Source organism: Carlito syrichta, unplaced genomic scaffold (genome assembly GCF_000164805.1).
Source record: "Carlito syrichta isolate Samal-C Ts95f unplaced genomic scaffold, Tarsius_syrichta-2.0.1 Scaffold304635, whole genome shotgun sequence".
NCBI classification, from domain to species: domain Eukaryota; kingdom Metazoa; phylum Chordata; class Mammalia; order Primates; family Tarsiidae; genus Carlito; species Carlito syrichta.
Genome location: NW_007248731.1, coordinates 999993 through 1012815, shown reverse-complemented (window position 1 = coordinate 1012815; position 12823 = coordinate 999993). Strand labels below are relative to the sequence as shown.

Genomic DNA, 12823 nt, shown 5'->3' with positions numbered 1-12823 from the left:
AAAAAAAAAAAAAAAAATCAAGACTCCAACTCGAAAAAAAAAATAGAATCTATGAAATACAGTCGTATTTTACAAAGGCGTAATTCTCAGGGACATATATAGCTGGGGAATTATGTCTCAGATAAAATTTGAATTTCTCATTGTTCTCAGAATTTGTCCTTGTCCAAGAGTGGCCACAGCTTGAACAGGTATTTCCATCTAGATGACATACTTATCTTTTTTAAAAAGTTGTGTTAAAATATATATAAATATTAATTATGCCGCCGTAAACATTTTTAAACTGTATTATGTACATTCACATTGTTGTATAACCATTACCACCATCCACCTCCAGAACTTTTTTCTTTTTCTTTTTTTCTTTTTTTTTTGAGTTGGAGTCTCACTCTGTCACCCAGACTGGAGTGCAGTGGCCGCTCCCGGCCACCGCAGCCTCAACCTGCTGGGCTCCAACGATCCTTCTGCCTCAACCTTCCAAGTAGCTGGAACTACGGGCTACCATACCTGGTTAATTTTTGATTTATTGTAGAGATGAGGTCATGCCCAGTTGCCTGTGTGGGTCTCGAACCCACGGGCTCAGGCAATCCACTCACCTCGGCTTCCCAAAGTGCTGGGATTACAGGCTGAGTCACCGAGCCTGGCCTTTTTTTTTTCTTTTGAGACAAGATTTCAGTGTCACCCAGGCTGGAGTGACATGGCACAATTATCACAGCCTCGAACTCCTGGGCTCAAATGATCCTCCTGCTTCAGCCCTTTGAGAAACTGGGACTACAGATGTGCACCACCCTCAGTTAATTTTTTTATTTTTTTGTAAACACAGGTCTCGCTTTGTTGTCCAGGCTGGTCTTGGACCCTTGGCCTCAAGCAATCCTTCCACTTTGGTCTCCCAAAGTGCTGGGATTATAGACATGAGCCACCATACTCCTTAGACATCAACTTCCCATTTTCCTCTCCATTAAGTCCTTGACATCCATCATTTTACTTTCTGTCTCTATGAATTTAGATACTCCAGGGACCTCATTTAAGTGGAATCATACAATATTTGTCCTTTGGTGACTGACTTATTTCACTTAGCATAATGCCTTCAAGGTTCATCCATGTTGTAGCTTGAGTCAGAATGTCCTTCCTTTTTAAGGCTAAGGAATATTATGCTGTATGTATATGCTACATTTTGTTTATCTGTTCATTCATAGATGGACATTTGGATTTTTTCATCCTTAGGCTATTGTGAATAGTGCTGCCACGAACACTGGTGTACAAATATCTATTTGAGTCCCTGCTTGCAATTCTTTTGGTATACACCTATACGTGAAATTGCTGGATTATATGGTAATTCTATGTTTAATTTTTTGAGGAACTACTGTTTAGTTTTACACAGCAGTGTACCATTTTACATTCCCACCAGCAAGGGGCAAAAGTTCCATTGTTTCTACATCTTTGCCAACACTTTCTGGTTTTTTATGACAATAGCCATCCTAAAAGGTGTGAAGTGGTATCTCCTTGTGGTTTTGATTTGCATTTCCTTTTTAATTAGAAATTTTGAGCATATTTTTATATGTTTATTTGAACATTTGTATATATTCTTTGGAGAAATGTCTATTCAAGTCTTTGCTCATTTTTGAATCGGGTTATTTGTTGTTAAGTTGTAGGAGTTATTTAAGTATCCTGGATATTAATCTCTTATCAGATGCATGATTTGAAAATATTATCTCTCATTATTCTGGTGGGTTGTTTTTTCACTTTGTTGATGACATCCTTTGATGCATAGAAGTTTTTAATTTTGAAGTCTAATTTACCTATATTTTTTGTCATCTGTGCTTTTGGTTTCATATCCAAGAAATCATTGCTAAATCCAATGCAATGAAGGTTTTGCCCTAGGTTTTCTCCTAAGATTTTATAGTTTTAGTTGTTATGTCTAGATCTTTGATCTATTTTGAGTTAATAATGGCAGAACAAAAGGATTTTATTCTTTTGCATGCATATATACTCTCTTCCCAACACCATTTGTTGGAAAGACTATCTTTTCCCCACTGGCTTCTTTGTCTTGGTTTTCTTGTCAAAAATCATTTGACCATATATGGAATGACTTGTTTCTGGGCTTTCTTTTCTATTCCATTGCTCTAAATGCCTGTCTTTACGACAGTACTGCAGTGTTTTGATTACTGTAGCATTGTGAGAAGTTTTGAAATCAGGACATGTGAGAGCAACATTGCCCTTTTTCAAGGTTGCTTTGGCTTGAAATTATATTGATTCCTTTTTGTTGTTTACACACAATTAGTTGTGAAAGTGTGAAAGTGCTAACCTTTATTGAGTCCCTACCATGAGCCAAATGTAAAACTAAGGATTTTTACCATGCCCTGGTGAGGAGGGTATTGCTATACTCACTTTATAAATGAGAAAACTGAAAGCTCAGAGATGAAACTGTTCTTGAGAGACAAAAATCCACTGCATCCCAGAGTTAAAACAGAAGACTGCAGCCAGGGAAGTTGGCAGGGGAAATACTTTAAGCCAGTAAGGAGATGGGAGTTCTTGTGTCAAATATGAACTACTTGGTCCCAGAAAAGTCACTAGCCTGAGTCTGGAATGCTCTTGATAGGAAACATGAGAGCAGCCATCAGGCAAATGTGCTAATGTGTTGTGCCCTTGGTGTCCATGAATGTTAGGTGGGTCATATCTTGGAAGCCAGTCTTTAATCCTTCTGAAAGGGAGTAAGATTGCTTAAGTTTTTCCTGTCTGGATAGCTTGGTGGTTTTTCCTTGCCCAAAATAGTTATTTTGCTATTAAGCTTGAGGTTAAAATGCTCTTGATAGGAAACATGAGAGCAGCTGTCAGACAAAGGTGCTAATATCTGCTGCCCTTGGTGATGGGGAATAAGATCGAACATTGATCTTGGACATGTTTCTAGACGGTTCTCTGACTGTCAACTTTTATTTGAAAAGTATATGAGGTGTCCATGGCTGCTCTCTGGGGCCTATCTTGGCAACTGGTCTTGAATCCTTCTAGAAAGGAGTTTTTCCTATCTGATACCTTAGTTGCTCCCCATCCTCCTTAAATTATGTTTTATTAAGATGCCAAGCTTTTCAGGGATGGCTGATTAGTTTTGCAGAGGGAGGAATCTACTGTTATTACCTCTTCTTGTCTTGTGTTTAACATGCACCCTTGCAGCTCAGGCTTTCCTGCCACGTATCACAGATCACAATGTGAGTTATGATTCCCCAGCTGAAGAGCAGAGTGTGTAACTGCGTCACGGTCCATTTCCAACCTGCAGGCCCAATTTCCAAGGAAGCAACTGAAAAACATCCCTTTGGATTTCAATATAATACCATGTTGATTTTTTTTTCTTTTTTTTTTTGTTTTGTCTTACAGCTGACAGCAACTAAAGATTACACTGAAACCTCAAAGGAGGGGTGCAGTTAGAAACAGGCAGACAGTTCCCCAGCAGGCTTCTGACAGGACTTAGAACACCTAATTTATTTTTATGATGATGGTGATAGAGTGGGAGGAGAGGAGGGAGAGAAATCATTAAATATCCATCCAAAAGAGACCTTGAGAATGACACTACACACAGGCAGCTTTAAACCTGGTTTATGTCTATCTCTCCATCTCTAGGCAACATTGTTATTCATATATAAATAACACCAAGGGAATGTTAAGAAGTCCTGGAGTGCCAGCTCACCTGACGAACAGGTGTCAGTTTAGTTTGGTCTCATCGGCATAATGAAAGTTGCAAAACGGTCAACTTATATGATACCTTTTCTGTCCCCACTGAGAAAAAAAGAATGCTTTCCTTACAGCAATGACTGTATTTTAAGGAGTAAGTACTGATGGATGTACTGATTAATTCTGATAGAGGATTCTGTAACATAGCATCTACTGTTACAAAATGGCAGCTACTTCTGTATGTATGTATGTGTCTCCCCTGGAAGGTTGCAAGTTTCTTGAGTTTTGGACCCTTTTTTCCTTCACCTTTACAAGGCAGAGCCTGACATGTAATAAGCGCTAAATAAACTCACTAGCTTATTCAACATGCTTTTTTTTTTTTTTTTGAGTTCCATTAGTATACCAGATACCAGTACAAGGATGAAAACAACAGCAGCAGCAACAAAAACAACAACACATCTTTATCCTGGAGAAGCTCTGAGTTAGTGGAGAGACAGCAGCTATCATAAACCAGCAGTGAATAAGCATCATTTCAGTCATAAATGCTCAACCAGAGAGCCTGTCTGATGAACGCAAGTAGAATGCAAGGTCGCCAGCCTGGCTTGGTTTACAGTTTTTTATGTTTGGAGGTGGGGGTGGCAAGGAAAGTTCAGCTTTGTGTTTTCCTACAGGCAAACCAAGTCAGAAACCTCCCTGGGTGCTCGCTCTGCTTGAAACATCTCCAGGAGGAAAGCCCCCAGCAGGCTGTGAGATAGACCCAGGGAAGGCCTCTCCTGAGCTCTCAGATCTTCCCACACCTGGCTGGAGGGCTGTTAAGAGGTCCCTGGCTCTAGGGGATTGCTTTGAAAAGTTTTGCTCGAGGCTCTTCTGCCAGCTTCCAAGGTAGAGACATCTGGCTAAAAATAGAAGCAGGAAGAAGAGTGTCAAAAGCAGGAGGAAGAAAGACCCGGAGGGGAGGAGATGCAGCTCTTGATGGGGGGATGGGAGGGCAGAAAAGGGAGAAGGAGGAAGGGAAAAAGGAAAGCAACTTCCTTGGCTAGGAATCTCCAGGGTGTTGTTTTATTTAATCACCTCTACCACACCGCGAGCTACCTGCTATTAGTGCCCAGAAAATTTCTCAGCGCCAAATCAATTAATATATATTTATGAACCGGGCTTGGTGGCTCAGCCTGTAATCCTGTGCCTTTGGGAGGCTGAGGTGAGTGGATTGCCTGAGCCCGCGGGTTCGAGACCCACCTGGGCAGCGAGACCTCATCTCTACAATAAATCAAAAAATCAGCCGGGCGTGGTAGCGCATGCCTGTAATTCCAGCTACTCGGAAGACTGAGGCGGAAGGATCGCCGGAGCCCAGCAGATCGAGGCTGCGGTGACCGGGAGCGGCTACTGCACTTTAGCCTGGGCGACAGTGAGACTCCAACTCAAAAAAAAAAAAAAAAAAAATATATATATATATATATGGATATATGGAGCCTCTCCTCTGCCAGTCTCAGTGGGAGGTCCTAAGACACCTTTGAGGCCCTGGTGGGGAAAGTGAGGCCCAGGGAGGCAGGCATTGTCGGGCTGACTGGCAGCAGTGTGGGATCGCATCCTCCTGGAGCCAGGTTAAGGGGCTGCCAGGGGAGGGAAGTCTGTGTCCTGACAGAGAATGCGCTTCCTGGCCTCCCTCTCCGGAGTGAAGAGTTTCTCTCCCACTTGTGAAACCAGGCAGATTTACAACCTACTGAGGCCTGGCCTTTGAATATCCATAGGAAGGCCTATTAAAAGGGACAGGAAATGGGCAGAGTCTATGAGACTGTATGATTTCGTTTTCACTTCAAAGCTTGGTTAGCAGTTGGGTGGGAGCAGGCACAGCAATCCCCCAGAAACTCTCCTTTTCCCCTCCCCCAGTGTGGAGGAAGGAGATCCCTACTGCCAGAGGAGACTGTACCCAAGCGGAGAGCTGGGAGAGGTTATTTTAGGACTTCCTTTTGGGAATTGAATTTGAAAAGACAAAACAAAAATAAACTCAGTAGATCTTTCCAGAACAAGCCACACACTGTATTAGGTATTGGAAATGAGTAGGCGAGAGGATCGAGAGAGTGGATGCAAAGGAATTTATAAGAAATTGGCACTGGGTTCCATGGCTCAGCCTGTAATGGCGCACTTTGGGAGGCTGAGGTGACTGGATTACCTGAGCCCGTGGGTTCGAGACCCGCCTGGGCAACTTGGTGAGACCTCATCTCTACCATTAATCAAAAACTAGCCGGGTGTGGTAGCGTGCGCCTGTAGTTCCAGCTATTTGGAAGGCTGAGGCGGAAGGATCGCCAGAGCCCAGCAGGTCGAGGCTGCAGCGGCCGGGAGCGGCCACAGCATTCCAGTCTGGGCGACAGAGTGAGACTCCAACTCCAAAAAAAAAAAAAAAAGAAAAGAAAAGAAAAGAAAGAAATTAGAGCTGCAGGGCTCAGTGGCTCAGTCTGTAATCCCAGCACTTTGGGAGGCCGAGGAGAGTGGATTGCCTGAGCCCACCAGTTCGAGACCTGCCCGGGCAACTTGGCGAGACCTCATCTCTACAATTAATAAAAAACTAGCCGGGTGTTGTAGCGCATGCCTGTAGGTCCAGCTACTTGGAAGGCTGAGGCGGAAGGATCGCCGGAGCCCAGTAGGTCGAGGCTGCAGTGGCCGGGAGCATGCCACTGCCCTCCAGCCTCGGTGACAGAGTGAGACTCCAACTAAAAACAACAAGAACAACAACAACAAAACCAAACAACAACAACAAAAAAGAAATTAGAGCAGTTGGTGATATGCCAGCGGATAAAGGTCCGGGCTCGAGGAGGAGACAGATGGGGCGAGTCCCACTGCTGACACTGACTAGAAACGATTGGGTGAATCATTTACTTCTCTGAACCTGTTTCCCATGAAAACGGGCATCATGGTATCTATCACAGGAGACGCTGAACATATTTATGGCAATGGCCTCCTAAGTGGTCTCTCTTTTGCTCACCGTTCTCTGAAACTTAAATTTGATCATTATACTTGTGCTTAGAAACTTCTAACATTCGCCCATCACACTTGGTGTAGACACATGCTGAAAAGCCTAACAAGCCCCTGGACCTTCCAACTAATATAGACCTCAGCCATTCTCAATATTCTTCCCCCATGCCCTCTCTCTCATCTCCTGAAATTGTCTCTGTGTGTCATTACACAGGCGTTTGTTCCCTACTTTATTGTTTGCCTCCCTTATGAAAGTGCAGTCTCCAGCAGAGTGGGGGCTGCTTCTAATTTTGTTCATTGTGTATGTTCGTTGTCTGGATGTAGCCCAGATGAATCCCAAGTTCTTGGTGGAGTTCAGGGGCCCGACATTGAGCTTTTGAATGAATTAGCGAATGAATGATGAATGAATGAAAAGTGCGTGGTGGGAGGTTACCAAATGCCAGCTCTTTTTACTCCCATCACTAGTAGTGATGAGAGGTTTTTCTGACTTTTTGAGAGGGAGACTCCCTGCACACGAGGCCACTGGTGTGCTGAGTAGCTTTCTACTTCAGAAAGTGCAGTCACAAATGACGTCTCCTTGTCATTGTCACTCAGGGCTACCTTCACGGATAGGCAGGCTGGGTGTCATAACCCACATTTTACCAGCAAGAAAACTGAACTTGAATAAAAAGAAACACTCAGTGACAACATCTCACAGCCAGCTAAATGCTGTCACAATGCAGCTGTCCCCATGTTCCTGACTGTAGGAGCATGTCTGGCACGAGGCGAATAACAGCTTTTGTTATCTACCAGTCCACTGAGAGGATTAGGTAGGTGCCATCTCTGCCCCAGGGCACATACACATACCACATACACTCGTACCACACACACACACGCACACCACACACACATACACACATGCCAAACACATACACACATGCACTCACATATTACATATGCACACATCACACACATGCACATACTACCCACGAGCATACACACAAACCACACACACACACTGCACATACATATGCACACATGCCACACACACAAATACATACACACATATCACACATATACATCCACGTCACACATACACACACACCGTTGCAGTCACACCAGGGTTGCACTGCCAGACTGGAACAGCCGCGGAGTCCCAAGGGGTGTTACAGCTCTCTTGTCTGGACGGATCTCAGACGAATCCCAAGTTCTTGGCTTACCACCGGGAAGATTAAGGATCCAGGGCACCGAAAAGGCAAGCCAGAGGAAGTTTATTCGGGTAGCAAGTTGCTAGCCGTTCTTAAGCAGGCAGGGCCCCCAAGAGGGTTGCCAGGCCAAAAAGGGCAAAAATGGAGATTGCTGAGGTGGGGACAGGGGTTTACATAGTACTCAGGGAGTACCAACTGGTCAGTAGTAAGGCCTAAAAAGGTGGCAGGCCAATGAGGAAAAGGTTCCCAAGAGAAAGTCTGTCTAAAGGGCATGAGCGTGGCTTTTGTCTGGAGCCTGCAGCTTGCAGGTGTTTCTCCAGGTAAAATGGAGTTCGCAGGGAGACCCACCCTCTTCTGTCTGCCTGACTGACTTGCTCCTTTCTTCTCTCTCAACACCACACACACACCACACTTACAGCACACATGCGCGTGCTCACATAAGCATACACACAGCCAGCATGGCCAGGGGCACGTCTTGTGGCCCTACAGGCTCCCCCCCTGTGAGGAACTTTCTCCACCACCTGCCCCAGATAAGAGCTTCTCTGGGAAGTAGGTCATCGCTCTCCCTGTGAGCAGGAGGGCCGGGCTTCGAGAGCTGATGGCCCAGGGCTGCTTCGCACAGAGGAGGCCCAGCCACCAGCCATTTCCACTGTCTTTCATCTGGGGATAGAAGCCTTCAAATCTCATCTTTCTCTCCTTGTCCTTGGCCCCCACTCTACCCCCTTGCCTTTTTTTATTTATTAAAGGTTTTCCTGACAAGTCGTTGGAGCACCACAGCCTTCAAAGTTCCCATCCCATCTCCAGGGCCTTGTTTTCTCTTCCCAGATGAAAAGACTGAGTTTCACAGAAAGTCCCTGCTGTGTGGGGCAGAGGCAGAGCAAAGAGGACCACGGGCAGCCCCCCTCCCCCCTGCTCACACCCGAAAAGATGCCATACACACTCAGGACTGTGGGGACTCCCGGTTCCAGAATTCAGTGGGGCTGAACGCACGGGGGCGTCTGTCCTGCCGCTTGTGTTGTCCGTATAACTTGCCTGCTCCCTGCCCAGGACTTGTCTCAGAGAACTGCAGAGCCAGCCAGAGGAGCAGCCCCTGTGTCCAGCACGCAGCCCCAGCCGGCTTCTCCAGTGGCCTTCATTTGGGCCTCAACTGTCCCCACTGGCCATGGATTTCACATGCCCACTTCCCACCCAGCCCTCGGGCGTCTCTCAGGTACTAGCTCATTAAGATGGATGTCACCTCTCAGCCAGTGTGCTGCCCTCCCAATATGTCGCTCTATTTTTATTTATATTTTTTTGAGTTGGAGTCTCACTCCCAGGCTGAAGGGCAGTGGCACGCAGCCTCGACCTGCTGGGCTCAGGCGATCCTTCCACCTCAGCCCTCCAAGTAACTGGAACTACAGGCGCGCGCTACCATGCCCGACTAATTTTTTAAATTTATTATAGAGGTGAGGTCTCACCATGTTGCCAGGGCTAGTCTCGAACCCATGGGCTCAGGCAGTCCTCTCACCTTGATCTCCCAAAGTGCTGGGACTTTAGGCGTGAGCCACTGGGCCCGGCCCTGTATCTTTATTTTTAAAATAGGTTTCATAGTTCTAAAATTTAAAGTTCTTTTAGCAAAAAGCATATACCTCCATTCGAAAGATTGAATTTCCCCCCATGTATGTTAGCCATGAGCTTTTCCGTTACAAAATGGAAATTTGTTGTCTCACGTGGTAAACATTTCAAGGGCAATAAGCTTCAGGTATAGACAAGTCCAGGAGTGTAAGCAATGCCATGATATGACTTAGTGTCATTATACCTCTCAGATCTGTTTTCCTTGGTGCTGGCTTCATTCTCAAATGAGCTCTAACCCCATGGTAATCTCCTTCTTCATCCCCAGCAGTTAAGGATGTCGTTTTGTCAGAGTCCTAAGGCTGACGTTCACGTTTATTGGCCAGCTTGGGTCTCGTGCCAACCTCTTGACTTATGCCTATGGCCATGGGCATGTGGTCCTCTTATGTCATGCCAGGGTAATGTGCCTACCTGTAAGCTCCAGGGCAAGTGCTAGGTCTGCCTGACTCACGTGGCCTGAGGTTGAAGACGGGTGGGTCTCTAGAGGGAAATAAGGAGGCCGTCCCTGGAGAGGCAGAGCTGGATGCCAGGCTCACACAAACATGAAGCCCCTCCCTGTGCCCAGCATCTGGCTGAAAGAACACATTAGTGCACTGAAGTTTCAAAGTGTCTTCAGCCAATCCATAAAGGAATGTCTGACAGCAAATCTTTCTCTGTCCTTCTGGAAGAAAGGGATGTGGAGAGCAAGATGGCAGAAGGGCACTGAAGTGTGGTGAGGGTATCCTGGGATCAGGGAGAAGGAGGGAGTTTAAAAAACGAAGCCAAGAGGCTCAGGGTATTCTTCAAGGTCCGAACTATTCTGTCTAAGCTGGCTGTGTCTCCCTTCAGTGCAAGTGGTGATGTGGATGGTGCCCAGTGGATCTTAGTCACAACTCCCAAGGCTGTGACTCATTCAGCATGATTTTTCTCAAGATATTGGAATATGTGTGTGTGTGTGTGTGTGTGTGTGTGTGTGTGTGTGTGTGTGTGTGTGTACTGTTGGCAGGATATAAAGAAGTTTTTCCCCAAGGGCGTATTCATTGAGAGATTGCTCAAAGGCATCTGATAAAATCCTATGGAATGAACAAGCTACCTTTGCTCTGAGGACTCAGGGGAGGGGGCGTGTTCTGGGGGGCACTGTGTTAGCCCATTCTAGCCCCCAGGAGACTTGAAGGCATTGGACAACCCCCATCTCCCTGCATTTTTCTAGGATTCAAAGTTTTCAGTACGGGTTCTGGTTACTTGCCCAGAAGCACTGATGCTATCGTGTTAACTTTCTTTTTAAGAATTCAATGGAATCAAAATGTGTATTTCTTGAGGCAGGGAGATTAGCTGAAAACTTAAGTAAGTCACAATCCCTCGACTCCTGGAACAGGTCACCAGGCAGATGTTGGGAGGCACCGTCTGACTGAGACCAGAAGACGAGGAGTCAGTGTCCACAGAATTATGACTAGCACTTTCTGCGGGCTTATTAAATGAGTGTTGACTTATAATTTCATAAGGATTACAGGATACACTCACATTAGGTTCTATCAGTAACACTGTTTTACAAATAAGGAAACTAAGGCACAAATAAGTAACTTTCCTAGCATGACAGAGCTAGCAAAGTGACAGAGCTAGGATTTGAAGCCAGCTGTGTGCCTCCAAAGCCTTCACTCACAATTGTTCATCCACCCTCAAGAATCAGCCTCAGAGACTTTACCTTGCAAGGCATAAGAGGGATATCTACTCCCACCTGTCACCCAAGTCAGGAGTTTCTTTTTTTCTCTTTCGGCTAAACAATCATTTGGTTGCTTGAGTACATAGACAAATGCATGTAGCCAGGGCAGAGGTTGTAGATGTCTTATATTTCCAATTGGGAGGGAAGATTCGCTTGGTTTTATATATTGAGCCAATAGGTAAATTCGGCTCCCTGTCAGAATCAGGCAGAATGGAGCATCCTTATCCTTTCTGTTCCTCTCAAGGTGCTTTTGAATAGCAGCCACTTTCTTAATTAAGTGGAGAGGTTCTCAGGAAGATCAGGAGCAAGTCTTTTGGACCTACAGATTTTCGAGATATTTTATTGCCTGTCACAAAATGTACTTGTGCAACAGCATGTGAGTCTCTCAGGATCACACCAAACCGTGAGGGAGTCGGGCCCTTCTTGACCAGTGTGTAAATCTTCTCCTTCACGTTGTCAGATGTCAGCTTCAGCCAAGTGGGGATGCTGTAGTGATAGGGTAGCTCTGATTGGGACAGGCCCTTCCCAGGAGCATGCATGCGACCCATGGCAGTGACCGTTAGGCAGCAGAGAGAGCCAAGTCGGGAATTTCTGATGGAGAAACCGTCGCCACCTGAATCCCTCCAGTGATGGAGGGCTCACTACCTCTCAAAGGAAACATTTAGACTGTTGGTAAGCTGTCATGATAAATAGCTTTTTTTCTTTACTGAGCTCAAATTACCCTCATTACCATTTCCATCCTTGGTAATATTGATAGTGACCCTGTGTAACTGAACAAATATCATGTACCTGACTCTGTGCTAAGCATTATCTTATTGCCTTGTTTAATCTTCAAAACAAACTTATTTTATCCACAAATATAGGGAAGAGACTCAGAGAGGTGAAATAATTTGCCCAGTGTCACATAGAAAAGATCAGAATTAGAATTGTAGTCTGTCTGAATCCAAAATCATCCCAATAAGCAACCATGTCTCCGAGGGGCAAAATCCTTGCCTTTGGGACACTCCATTTCACTGCAATTCAGCTTTATCTACTGGGACATTGCGGTGGGGGAGGCCCTGTACCAAGCTCTGGGGGCTCATGCAAAGATATACATGGGACGATAAGTGCTTGCCCGGAGCTCCCCCATCAGAAAAGAGACATCTGTCCGGCATGGTGGCCTACTCCTATAATCTCAGCACTTTGGAAGGCCAAGGCAGGAGGATTGCTTCAGTCCAGGAATTCAAGACCAGCCTGGGGAACATAGGAAGACCTCATCTCAGCAACAACAACAAAAATCAAAAAATTAACTGGGCCATGGGGGCACATGCCTGTAGTCCCGGTTACTCAGGAGGCCGAGGCAGAAGGATCATTTGAGCCCAGGAGGAAGTGGCAGCAGTGAGCCGTGAGCGTGCCACTGCACTCCAGCGTGGGCAACAGAGTGAGACTCCAACTCAGAGACAGAGGAGAGCAGGGGAGAGAGAGAGATAAGGTTCTGGTCCTGATCCAAGGCCCAACCAGATTTTAACTTCATGGAGAGTGAGCCTTCAGCTGGGGGACAGATGGGACACATGAAAGGACACTGTCTGCTGATGACCTCCTTTTTGGGTCTCAGGGCCTGATCACGGACAGCATAAATGTGTTTTCTTCTGCTGTTTCTTAAGCTCTCTGCCCAGTGCTGCTCTGGCCTCAGTGCTGAACCTGAGAGAGGAATTAGTGC

General features: G+C 45.8%; 1 pseudogene; it reads right to left on the bottom strand.

Annotated features, from left to right (window-relative positions):
• Window positions 1-11672, bottom strand: part of LOC103262867 — a 37519-nt pseudogene extending 25847 nt beyond the window's left edge.
• Between the last annotated feature and the right edge of the window lie 1151 nt (window positions 11673-12823).